The 12,553-nt window shown below is 57.5% G+C and overlaps 1 protein-coding gene across 3 annotated transcripts in view; it reads right to left on the bottom strand.

Moving 5' to 3' along the window:
• Positions 1–9,457, bottom strand: part of MEF2D (myocyte enhancer factor 2D) — a 73,967-nt gene extending 64,510 nt beyond the window's left edge. Inside the window, exon 1 of one of the 3 annotated variants that reach the window (XM_088181136.1) lies at positions 9,379–9,457. The gene's annotated coding sequence lies outside the window, so the exon portion shown is untranslated. Of the gene's footprint in view, positions 1–8,935; positions 9,076–9,378 lie in introns of those variants that run through there. The other 2 variants (XM_088181139.1, XM_088181134.1) reach the window with 2 other exon arrangements.
• Between the last annotated feature and the right edge of the window lie 3,096 nt (positions 9,458–12,553).

Here is a 12,553-nt window from a genome sequence, read left to right as displayed (position 1 = left end):
CTGGTCTGCTGCGTGGCACTTGGCACCGCGTCCTCTGGCCATGCAGCCTGCACCCCTCAGCCTCTCTGAGGGTTGGGACAGAGATCCTGACCACAAAACCCAGGTGGCCAGTGCTGGGGGGCACTGAGACATCACTGTCTCAGTTCTGCACTGCAGCCTCGGTGCCTGGGCACAGCTCAGTGGGGATCCTTGAATCCCACCATGATGCTGGGACAAAAGGTTCTCCTGAGCTCTGAAATCCTAAACAAAACCACAGCATATCACTGCAAAAGTGGGAACTCCAGGTGTGGGGTGGCAGCAGATGCCAAGGACCCTCTACCAGGACTCAACGCGCTCGTTCCTCACTACAAAAAAGCTCGTGTAACCCCAGCGGAAAAAATATCGTGACTGTTTTATTTCCGAAGGGGAGCCAAACCCCCAAACTACCATCTTCAGCATCTGACCTGTCAGGCCTTGGGCCATCAGGGCGCTTTCAGCACTGCCCCGAGCTCCAAATTTAGCCTCAAAAGGTATTTATCTCTGAGAAGCTAAAACCAAAGCTGCATTTGCATAACAAAAAGACCCCGATGCTCGGTGCAAGTGCTGCTGGCAGGGGAGAGGACATGCAAAGCAGGCTCTCTCGCCAAGCAAAGGCGATGAAGGTCACCCAGACAGATGCTGAGCTCGCCATGGCTGGTCCTCTCCACTGGAAAGGACAAGGCAAGAACGTCTTCCCATAAGGAAAGCATCTTCCCAACCTTCCCACTTCCACCTCGTCCGGTTGGAGCACCTCTCTCCAGCACAAAGGCAGGTGTGAAATCCTGCTCGATAAAGCAGGAACTCACATCTGGCCCTAAGGCTGAAAGACCTGAGGGCAACTAACGGGATTTTTCCAAACCCTCCCAATCTGTATTGAGAGCTGGGCTCACCGTTTTCCTCTCCTGGATGCCAGTGTCTGGCACAAGGACAGGCGGCTTCATCCCCCCGGGAGCAGTGCCCATGGGGAAGCAGGAGGGGAGGAACCCAGTCCTTGGCCTTTCCCCAGCAGCTCCCACGTCCCCTGGGGCCCCCGGGAGCAAGCAGGAACTCATCCCACTGGGACCCCCACCTCTCCCAGCACAGCAGTTCTGTGCTCAGCTGTCTGACACCAGGTCAGCACCTGCTGGTGCCCGTGGCTCAGCCCAGCACCTGTCCCATCGTTTTGGGACAAAGTCCCTTCGGGAACTGGCGCCACCCGACTCCCTGTCTCCTCCTTGTCTCCTCCTTATCTCACACCGACTGAATCCCCTCCTGCCCTGCCATCCTCACAGCTCACTCAAATCTCAACTATTCCAAAACCCCAGGGCATCACACCGAACCCAATAAAGCATCGCTGTGCCCCAGGCTGCCCCAAGAGCCAGATGTTCACGTCTCGCCCCCCTCTCCCCCCTCCCACAAGGAAACGCCAGCTCTGGGGAGAGGATTGATGGAGGAGCAAGAAGCAGCCACCAGCTGCCGCGGGAAGGGGCCTTGGCTGCCTTCACCACCAGCATCTTGCTCCAACCATTTGTTCTGCTTCTATTTTCGAAAGCGCTGGGGCTCGGCGCTCCGCAGATCCCAGCCTCCCTCCCAGCCTCCCCACCGCCGAGCAAGGCGACATATTTCTGCTAAGGGGGAGCGCCGGCTCCGCTCCCCATCTTGGCAGCAGCATCCACGCAGGACTGGGGATATTTTTGATCGAGCGAGCTGAGAGGTGCTAGTTTTCCCGGCGGCTCATTGCCGGCGCGTGGGAAGGACGGCCATGGCGAGTCAGGGGAGGTTGAGGATGGATCCGTGACTGATCCCTGTGCTTAAAACCCTGGAGATGGGGCGTCAAATCCTCCTAAGTCATGCAAAGTGAGATGTCCAGTGGCACATGGAGCTCTCTGGGAAAGCACCACCTGAGGGACAAGGCTGACTTTGGCTGCATCCCAACCCCCTGAGCCCTTCTGGGAGCCCCCACGCTGGCCCATGCTCTCAGAGGAGAGCTGGCATGCTCACAATGTCCGTGTGATCCCAAGGGCTGCTCCTCACCAGAATACTCGATGGAAAACTGCCCCATGCCCACGTCCAAGCAAGCCCTGCCTTCACCCAACCCTTCCACATCCCGTTCCAGTTATTGAAATAAATTTGCTTCTACGGCAGGCTTTTCCTAGGGGCAGAGACGTGTCTCCAGGGAACATGTGGTTTACTCCTGGGATTAACCTGAGGGTTGGAATGAGATGATTTTTAAGGTCCCTTCCCACCTAAACCATTCCATGTGTCTGTGATAACTGTGCCTAGAGGCACCTCCTCACCTCCATGACCTTCCCAGTGGTGCCAGCACCAGACACAATTGGTGACACACAAACACTTTCCTTTCCCCCACGGTTTTTCCAGCAAGTTCTGCACCAGTCCAAGTGCTGCATGTCAGGCTCCGTGTCTGACAGAGCCAAAGCCAGAGCTCCCTGCAGGGGAATTCTACAGGCCAAAAATCCACAGTTCCCAGCAGGAAGAGGGTGCTGGTGGCAGAGCCAGGCTCCAGCAACGCCAGGATTTTAACAAGCTCTGGGGTCTTCACCTTCAGCCACTCCAACCTGCCACCCACCACTGAGCTGAGCAGTACCAGGGTCCCCACCCAGAGGAGGTGCCAGGGGTGCCACAGGACACCACAGCCCAGGGATGGACACCATTCCCAACCACTGGCATTTGGACAAAGAGGGCTGTTCCTCCCAGGGCTGGCAGCTCGCTCAGATGCCAGCAAGAAGCCTGCGGGTACCAGTTCCATGGGGACATTTATCACATTTAGACAAAGCATGACAGCTCAGCCCTCACCTATAGTTAAACAAATGCACAGCCACTCTGCCTCTGTATTTCCAAAATGGGTGAAAAACACCCATTTCTTGGCCAGCCCAAGCTTGCAGATGGTCCTTCCCCATGGATGCCACCACAGACCAAGAGCACCCACGCCTGGAGCCTGGTCCCTGCCATTCCCTGCCCCAGCCCCTCACCACAGTCATTTATCTCCTGCTCCCAGCACTGAGCACAGCAGCTGCGGTGCAGGACGGTCTCAGTGACTGCCTGTGCAAAATAAAAAAAGGCTGGTCGGTCAAAATAACTCGTCCACATTCTTTATTGTAATTTTTTTCTTCCCTGCTAGTGGAAACTCCTGCTCCGGCACCATGTCTCAAGGTTACTGCTAGGGGTGGGGGAGGATTTCAGGTTTTACAACTGAAAAATTCCAGAAAGAAACCCAGAAATGTTGCCAGCTTTTTACTGAACATAAGTTCTTTATCCAATTAATTTATTTAACTTATATGGGTTTTTTTTGCATTTGATGCAGCAGGTTTAAGCAAGCTCTGTTTTTTTCAGCCCCTCAAATTTTATCTGCTTTGATAGAAAATTCTCATCGATGCCATGAACATTTCCAATTCTCAATTTCTTTTTTAAGGAAAACTAAACCAGATGAATCTGACTCCACATATTTTCCCCACCTGCACGACATGGGATGTGTTCCTGGGTATGGCACCTAGCAATTTTTCCCTGAAAAATAATTTCTTCCAATAATTGGAAAGGAAAAAATGTAAAATTAAAAAGAAAAATTTTATCTTCAAAATATTAAAAGAAAAAAGATGCTTCTGAAAAGATGGAGGAAAGTCACTTTGTTCCAAAAGGCACTTCCATTTAAAAAAGAAGATGAAAATTTCCAAGCAGGGCTATTTACTACCACTGCTTATATCCATCAATAACTCCTTGCACCCGAAGCTCCACCACATCCTCCAGAGCAGGTACCCCCAGGCCCACGGCCCCAGGGCCGTGAGCTGCAGGATCCATCATGCAGGAGATGCTGATAATCCCCCTATGGCAGAAGGAGAGGGGAGAAGGAGGAATCTCACTAGGAATCCTAAGATGATCCCTTGGCAGCCCTGGGCTGGGCTCAGGTCAGGGACCTGGCCCCACAGGCAGGTGCCGCTCCCCAAATTTCATTACTACTTTTTGGGGACGGAAAAAAAAAAATATAATTCGGGAGCCATGGATTTGTCCTGCCTCCTTCCAAAAGAAAAAGGCTGATGCAACAGCAGTGCTGCAGTGGGAGGTCACCCCTCCCCACAGCCCCCAGCTCCCCACCCGTGCCCCAAGCTGGGGGGGCTGCAGGCATCTCCTCCTGGACGCGGTTTGGGGTTTGTGCCGGACGCTTGTAGGAAGCTGTTTGGAGCTCTGGAAAGAGAAACTATTCCTCCTCCTCCTCTTCCTCCCTGCCCAGAAATAGGTAATTTAATTACCCCCTTTCCAAACCCAACCACCACTGACTCAGGACAGGAGGTGGGAGTGCTTCCACCCTGTGCCGGCTCATGCCCAGCAGCAGCCCAAAGCCACCGTGCACGGCTTTGACCTTGAGCCATTGTGCCAGCAGGACTGGGCTGTGCCAGCACAGCCAGGGCTCAGCTCCCCACCTCTGCATTCCTCCCAGTGCTGCTCACTAAAAGCAAGGAGGGTCGGGCCATGGGTGCTGCGACCCCCTCCACGCACAGCCACGGGCAGGGCCGTGCGCTGCCTCCAGGAAAACCCACGGCTAATTGCAAGCTGGGAAATCCTACGTGTCCTGCTCAACACAAAGATTGAAACGTGCAGCCTGGCTGCTTTGGGATGGGACACCATGGTGGCTCCTGAGTGGTGGCTGGAGCCTGACACATCCCAGCACAGGCATCATCCCACCCTTCCAGGACACCCGCCCAGCACCGCTCCGGCTGCTCGGGCTCCGCGTTTGGCAGCAAAAGAGCAGCACCACATGCTGGGGACTGGAGGGGCACAAAGCTGTTTTAAAGTCCCACTGGGCACCATGGCAGTACCCAGCACTGGCAGCAGGCCCCGGCAGCTGTTCCAGAATTCCAGCAGTCAACCACAGCCAGGACATCTCCCGAAGGGTGACACAAATGGCGGCAGCAAGGACCCACCACCACTGCATGCACCTCATCTCACTGTCCCCTTTTACATAGGGGAAGGTGCTCACCTATAGCTCAGAAGCAGCCTGGGAATCGTGGAGTAGCTGTTGTGTCCCCCCAGCCTTGTCATGACCCACACAAAAACAGGACAAGTTTCCCCAAAAAACTGTTCCCAGCAGCTCAGAGACCCAAGTCCCCCATTCTTTTGAGCTCCCATTTAAGAGAAAGCAAACCTAGACCCCACCCCCCCAAAATAAATCACTTCAAATTGGAGTATTTGTCAAACCTTTGCTCTCCACGTGGGCACTTTTTTTAGGATTTTTTTAAAGGATGCAGACTCTTGTCTGTTTTGCAAGCAGTGGGGAGCTACAGCAGGGAGACATCGAGAGTGAGGGGAAAGGAAAAATTAAAGAAGAACCACAAGCAAAGCAAAGTGGAGTGCAAGATGCAAACCGACAGATCCAGGGAGGCAGAGCTGCTGGCAGGCAGACGGCGAGATCCATCTTGAAAGCAAAAGCAAACTGCTGCTCACACAGGCAGAGGGAAAAACCTAGAGGTCTTCAGCACTGCCTGTGCTCTGATCAAACAAAGTGATTAACAAATCTCAGCTTTTTACTGAAAGCTTCTCTAATTAGAGGAAAAAAAGGAAAGGAAAATACAAAACCAAACCCCTGAGAGTCACATCGAGTGGTGAAGTCCCAGACAGTGTTGGGTGAAGCTGAGGGGGCAATGCACCCCACAGTCCTGCTGGCACAGGGAGGGCAAGCACAGCCGGGGCACCCAGCACTCACCCCGTGGCACCAGAACAGCCACACATCTCCAGCCTTCCTCCTCCTCCTCCTCCTCCCCTTCCTCCTCCTCACTTGCTTTCTGCTCACCGCGTCGGGCTCAGCAGCAGAGCTGAACCTTCCCGGGAGCAGGACTGTCATCTACAATAGAGTCACCTCTGAACTCGGGACGGCTCAGCCTCCAGGAACTGCCAAAATAGCGATAAAAATAAGAAAGAGCCCCTGGCCCGAGGAGTTCACCCTCTGAACAGATGGGACGGCGGCGGGGTGAGGCAGGGGAATATTTTTAGCTCTGTTTGCAGATGGGGAAGTCCGGCACAGCATCGACACGGCAGCCCCATGGCTGCCCGTGCAGCTCACCGTGCCTGGGTCACCTCCGTGTGCACTCCTGGGTATTAAGAGGATTTAATGGGATGCTGCCTGCTCACTTCCTGAGCCTCAGGCACCACCTTCCAGGCCAGTTCACACCATCACAGCTCCACACGGTACCTCGCCACCACTGCCAGGGGCACCCAGTGAGGCAGCAGTGGTCCGGGGGAGTGGAGGCAATGTCAGCAACCCACATCCCTCTCTCTTTCCCCTTCATTCCCAAAATGTCCCTGCAATCCATCAGAGGAGAGACACCACGCAGCACCCCATGGCGGGTTCCTCCCAGCACGCTCCAGGCGATGCCAACCTGACCCTGGGAAGCACTCTGGCGCGGAAAAAAAAAAAAGAGGGAAAAGCAATTTCTGCCCCTCACCACAGATGCTTTCTTAGGTTCCAATGACTCGCCCAGGGTGCCAGATGCATAGCTTGTAGCTGAGCCCTCCACACCTAGCTGAAGCCCTCCTGCTCATTCGGGATGTGCCAAGCTCCATCTCCCCCCACCCTCACGTCCATCCCTCCGTGAGCCAGGGCCTGCTCCGGCATGGACACCTCCCTGCCAGGCAGCTGCCGGCACCAGCTCCCGGCACACGCCAGCGCCGCGGCAGCTGCGTCCCGCTCCCGTACTTCTCGTCCGACACTTTCGGCTTTGTTCTCCCTCTCACAAAGCCGACGTGAGGCTGCCCTGGCAGCACGAAGGGACCTTGAAGTGGATGCAGTTTATGACCATATTTAGGCTCCTTTATGTTGCCAGAGTCACAGTAAAGGGCTGCAGCATTAAATGAGACTCAGACCCCACTTGTTTCACTTGGCAGCCTGGGAAAAATCCACCCTGGGTGACTCCAGCACCATCCATGCCTCCGCCCTGCCCGCTCAGGGACAGCACAAAATAGCAACAGCCCTTTCCAGCTCTGCAGTTGCACTTCCCAAGAGGAGCCAGGAGCCCCATAGCAGTGAGGAGGGGGGGATTAAACACATTAACTACCTCCCCCAGTCCGAGAACAACACCAAAGCCTGGGGAAGCAAAGGGATGTGCCCAAGGTCACCTACTGACAAAGGCAGCACTTCCCAAGGTCCCAAGAGCCCCCCAGCAGGACTGAGCACACATAGGGATGTGACCACCCAGCATGAGGAGCCCCCGAGCCGGTTTGTGCTGAGGCAGAGCCCGGGCAGGAGTGGAAGCCCTGAGCCACCTGACACTGGAGCCAGTGCCCCTTCGACATGAGCACGTTAAATCCCTGCTGTGGCAGAGGCACCAGCGAAACCCGAGCAGTGGCCCCCACTGCTGCGGGGACATTGGCCACCTGCTCAGAGCCGGCACAAGTGCAGATGCCTCAGCTTGGCAAAGCCGTGACAACTGCAGGGGCTGAAGGGCATGGTGGTGGGGGTGGAAAGGAGAATTCATGAGGCCCATCCAGAGGTCTGTGACCTTCAGGAGCCCATGGCAGTGATCCTGAGGGCAGGACAAGCAGCTCACTTTAGAGGTCCAAAGAGACAGGGGCAGCTCAGCGCCACCAGCACCAAATCAGCTCAGGGGAGGACAGAACATAGCCAGAATAACCTTTACCTACACCTAAAACCTGCACCCCTGGCCTGATGAGCGTTCCCGTTGCACTGAGGCCGGCACAGCCCCTTCCCCATCAACAGCAAGATTTCAGGCTGGCTGTCCTAGGACGGTGGATTGAGAACACCCACCTTGGTCAAACAACGCCAGCCCAAAAATCCACACACGGCCAAGCACTGTAGGACAAGCGGCTTTGGAGGGAGAGGATCCGGCCTTCCCGGGGTGGGGACAGGCAGAGGTGCTGAGCTGAAGTGCGAGGGCAATTTGCACCAGCACAGGTGTCTCTGCCCCTGCCCAGACCCCTGCCCACGGCAAGGGGGAGTCACCAGCCAAAACTGCGTGGCAGCTCCGACACTTGTGGAGGATGAAGAGGGGACAGCCCAGCTGGTGGCCGTGCAGAGCTGGGGGTACCACGGGGCTCCACGGGTGCAGGGGGAAGAGCTGCACGTGTGGCACAGGCGTGTGCTGACCGTGTGTTGCTCTTGTGCGTGAGGGGACTAAAGGAAAATAAATAAAAAAATAAAAAACAACGACAAAGCCAAAGGGGTTTGGGAGCTGCAGGGAAGGAAAAAGCTGCAGGCGAAGCGGCGTCACAGATGCCGAAGAGCCACAGATGCCGGCCGCCCTGTCACCGCATCCCTGCTCAGCATCGCCGGTGCCTCTGGCCAAGGAAGCGCTCGGCACCCCGGGGAGGCCGTGCTTTAGTGACGCGGTGTGGCCCCACCACGATGCCCTTCTCCGGCCGCTGTGGGATGGAGCCGAGGCGCTGAGCCCCCCCGGACAAACAATCCCAGCTGTCGGCTCCGGAGCCGGCTCACGGCCAAGGCATGGACGCTCCAGGACTCGATTTACCTCCGGCTCTCCCAAAATCTGCTCTTGCCAATCAAAACGCAGCCCCCACCGGCACCCGGAGCCTCGCCGGCGGGTCCCCCCCACAGTGCCCCTGTCATCGCCCCATGTCCTGCCAGGGAGGGCACCCCCCCAGCCCCCGAAATCCACCGGGCCCTGCTTCTCCCGGGGTCCCGCCAGGCCGCAGCGGGTCCCGTTCGGGGGTGGACGCAGTGTCGCGGGTGGGCTCAGGGTCTGTCACCACGGGGGTCCCACGGGCACGTCGTCCACCGCCCCAAAGCGGGATGGGCACCCCCAGTGCCGCCCCCCACCCACCGGCAGCACCCAGCGGGACCATCCCGGTGTGCCGCACCCGGCACCCGCACCCCACCGTGTCCCGCACCCCCCCGTGTCCCGCACCCCACCGTGTCCCGCACCCCACCGTGTCCCGCGTCCCGCGCCGCCCTCACCTGTCCCCGCAGCGCTCAGGCCGAGCCGCCACCTCTTCCCCTTCCTCCCGCTCCCTCCTTCACCTCTGCACCATTTTGGTGACGGTTTGTTTTGAAGCCGAGGGGGGAGGAGGAAGGAGGGGGGCGCGGGGGGAGGATGTGCCGCTGCCGCCGCCGCCGCCGCTGCTCCCGCCCCCGCCCAGCCCCGCGCCTCGGGGCGGCTCCGTGCGGCGCGGGGCTCGGGGGGTCCCTGCGTTCCCCCCACCCCGAACACAGCCGGGACGAGCGGGGCTCCGCGCCCCCCACTAAGGCCGCCCGGGGAAACGTGGGGGGGGGGTGGGGGGAGCGTTCTCGGAAGTAGCGCCAGAATCGCGAAACGTTGAAAGAAATCACAAAATAACAATTAGAAGGAAGGGGGGGAAAAAAGCCGACAGCGAAGAAGCGCGAGAGCGGGAGGGACCCACCTGAGCGGGGAGCGGACCGGCCGCTGCCGGGGCTGCGGCGGAGCCGGCGGGGAGCGACCATGGCCGGGCCCGGCCCAGCGTCAGGGGCGGCGGCGGCGGCGCGGGCGGCCAATGGCCGCGGCGGGGGGGAGCGAGCGGGGCCGGGGTGGGACCGGGGCCAAGGGGGGCTGAGCCGGGGGGGAACCGGGGCCTAGCGGGGCTGAGCCGGCGGCCGAGCCAGGCCCGGGGCTCCGCCGAGCCGGGCAGGGGCAATGGTGGCCGGCGGGAGGGTGTGCTGGGCCGGGACCTCCCCTCTGCCACCCTCAGCGTCTGGGCCTGGCCCCACTCGTTTTGCCCAGGGTGGGCGGCAGCGTCCGGCCCAGCGCCGTGAACGGAGCAGCTGCCCCAGGGTGATGAGGGCATGGTGGGTTCTGCCCCAGCTTCCATGGTGGGGTGGGATCAGACAGTGTGTCAGTGGGGTCCGGGTGTCCCTAAAGCTACACGGGTGCCATCAGCTGCCCCTGAAGGTGCCAGCTGTGCTGCCAGGATGATGGATCTGGCGCTTGGATGCAGTGGAAGGTCCCAGTTCTGTGCCTGGCAGGGCCCTAGTGGGTACGATGCTGCCCAGTGTGCTTCTGCCTCCAGTGTCCTCACTGCCCTGGGCTCCTGGGGCTCCCAGCCCTTCCCACAGCACCAGCTCCTCAGCCGAGCACATGGCACCAGCAATGGGCTCCTTGTGCTCCTCGGCAGCCAGGCCACAGCGTCCAGACCCTGCTCCAAGCCAGGGCTCTACATTCCCAGCTCCTAAAGTAGCTGCAATCCAGATAAATCACTTTGTGCTACCTGTGAGAAATCCAACAGGTCAAACAGTGACTCCCATCTCTGTGCCACGACAGTTTGGGGCTGTGAATTGGGGCAGGGATGTGGTTTTTAGGGGATTGGGTAACTGGTTCTGTTCCTTTCTCACCACCATGTCCAGTGCCACTTATCCACAGCCTCAGAGCAGTCAGTGGTGGGCACAAGCATCATTGGGGCTGGGGGGATGCAGACCACCCACCTGTACCCCAGGTCTGCACTGAGTGGCATGGTGGGAGCTGGTGATCCCACTGGATGAGCTCTCCCACCACTGGGAATGCTGGAGGAGTGCCATATGGCAGGGCTGGGGGGGTCAGCGTGGGACATAGGTTTTCCTTTCCCAGGGACACATGTGGCATGGCAGGCCTGGACAGGCTCCCACATGCCGCACAAAGCAGTAAAAAATAAAAATCAGGCTGATGTGGGACTGCTCCTGACAGGAAAAGACTGGTCAGAGCCTCCATGGTAGATGTTCCATGGGTTCCCCCGACTGGCGGAACACAGTCCACCTTCCATACTGGTGACAAGGAGCCAGCACGAGTCTGGTGCAACTCCAGTGCTCCATAAGAACATTGAGTGATGGCTCTGTCACATACAAAGCCGCTGTCCCAGCTCAAGGGGGGCTAGGGGGCAGTGACAGGGATGTCCCAGCCCTGTTGGGTCACGTTCCCTGGAGCACTGGGAATACGAGTGCTCCAAGTGTCACTGGAGCACAAAACCAGCACAGGGCAGCTCCTGGGCATGGGGACACAGTTATTGTGTTTTCAGCCAGATGATGCCCATAGCCATGAATGCAGCAGCACGTGGGCCCCCTGCACTGGCCTCCACAACACAGGGCACTGTACAAGCCCAAAACACCCAATTTCCTCCCCAGACGCCTGGGGTGACACGGGATGGGGCTGGGGTGTGCTCCCATCACTGCTGCTCATCACGGCCGGCTCTGCCCTGAGCCCCATCCCAGGCCGGGAGGGCAGGAAGAAGTTCCCCGATGCCAGTGACTCAGCTGAGGGGGTTGTTTTGCAACACTCTGGGTGTGGGAGGCTCCTGGTGTGTGGAAAGTAGGCGGCAAATTATCCAAATTACCCGAGGTGTGTGGTGAGCTCAGGGCCCGGGGAGGCTGGTGGGCACAGAGCAAGCCAGGGGTGATGGACCTGCACCCAGAGCTGGGCTAGGGGGTCCCACTCCAGGGCTCTCAGCAAGTGCTTGAGGCCGGGATAGTGACTCTGGGATGAGCTTCCCCAGGGTCTGGTGCCCATGGACCTCCCTCACACTGATCTGGGACAAAGAAAGCAAAGGCACAAGGGCGAGAGGCAACGATGGTCTCAACAGAGAGGCTGGATGTGACCAAGCATCGCTGGTGGCATGTGCACCTCAGCTGCTGCCACCCCTCTGACTCAGTGACACAGTTTCCTGCTGGCTCCTTCCCCCATCCCAATATGTATTTCTAGTGGACTTCTCAGTGGGTTTGGCTTTTTGGGGCTGTTTGTTGTCAGTTAGTTATTTCATTATATTTATTGTTAGAAATAAGGCTATTTTTAGCACACTGTTGGTTTAGATAGAGATGGAATTAGTCATCTCACCAAGAGCTGTTTGCAGTCTCTCCTCAAGGATTCTCTGGGGTTTGTTTTCCAATCAACTGAGATCATGTATCCAAAGAAATAAAAAATAAAAATAGTCACAATAATACGTAGCAGCCGCGCTCTGGTGCCTCTCCATGAGTTATGGGATGAAAACGAGGGAAGGATCCAACCCAGGATATTTATGAGACAAAGACAAGAACATTACTATGAACCTCAAAGTATTTTGGAAAGTCAGTTCGAGCTGTCTTTTTTTTTTCTTTTTTTTTTTTTTTTTTTGTCTCTTGGGAGCTGAATGCTGAGTAACTCCCTTCCCACACCAGGCTGCTGCTTTGTACAGCTGGTGCGCAGCCTCTTGACAGTGGAAACTGCTTTCCCTTGTCCTATGCCAGCAGGAAGGAGGCAGGACTCCTGAGTCCTCCAAGATATGCAGCCACCTACACCCTTCAGGCTATTAAAAAAAAAAAAAGGCACCCAAAAACCTAAAGTGGGAAAGACATTTGTTCCTTTCCTGCACAAAGCTCAGGGAGGGGCGTGGGGTGAGGGCTGGTGGCAAAGCCAAGAGGCCGAGAGCAGAGTCTTGTATTGCAGAGCAGCGTCTCCAGCCTCCTTGCCACGACTTTTTGTCTCTCTCTGCCAGTGTTCCTCCCTCTGAACCAAGTGGGAGCCGGGTTCCATGGGAGTTTTGGGGAGACCAATTTGGCTCTTAAAGACTGGGATTGGATGCAGGGAGGAATCAAAGTTCATAGCTCAGCTCATCTCAT

This window comes from Sturnus vulgaris, chromosome 31 (assembly GCF_052056855.1).
Source record: "Sturnus vulgaris isolate bStuVul1 chromosome 31, bStuVul1.hap1, whole genome shotgun sequence".
NCBI lineage: Eukaryota > Metazoa > Chordata > Aves > Passeriformes > Sturnidae > Sturnus > Sturnus vulgaris.
This window is presented reverse-complemented; position numbering and strand designations above follow the sequence as displayed.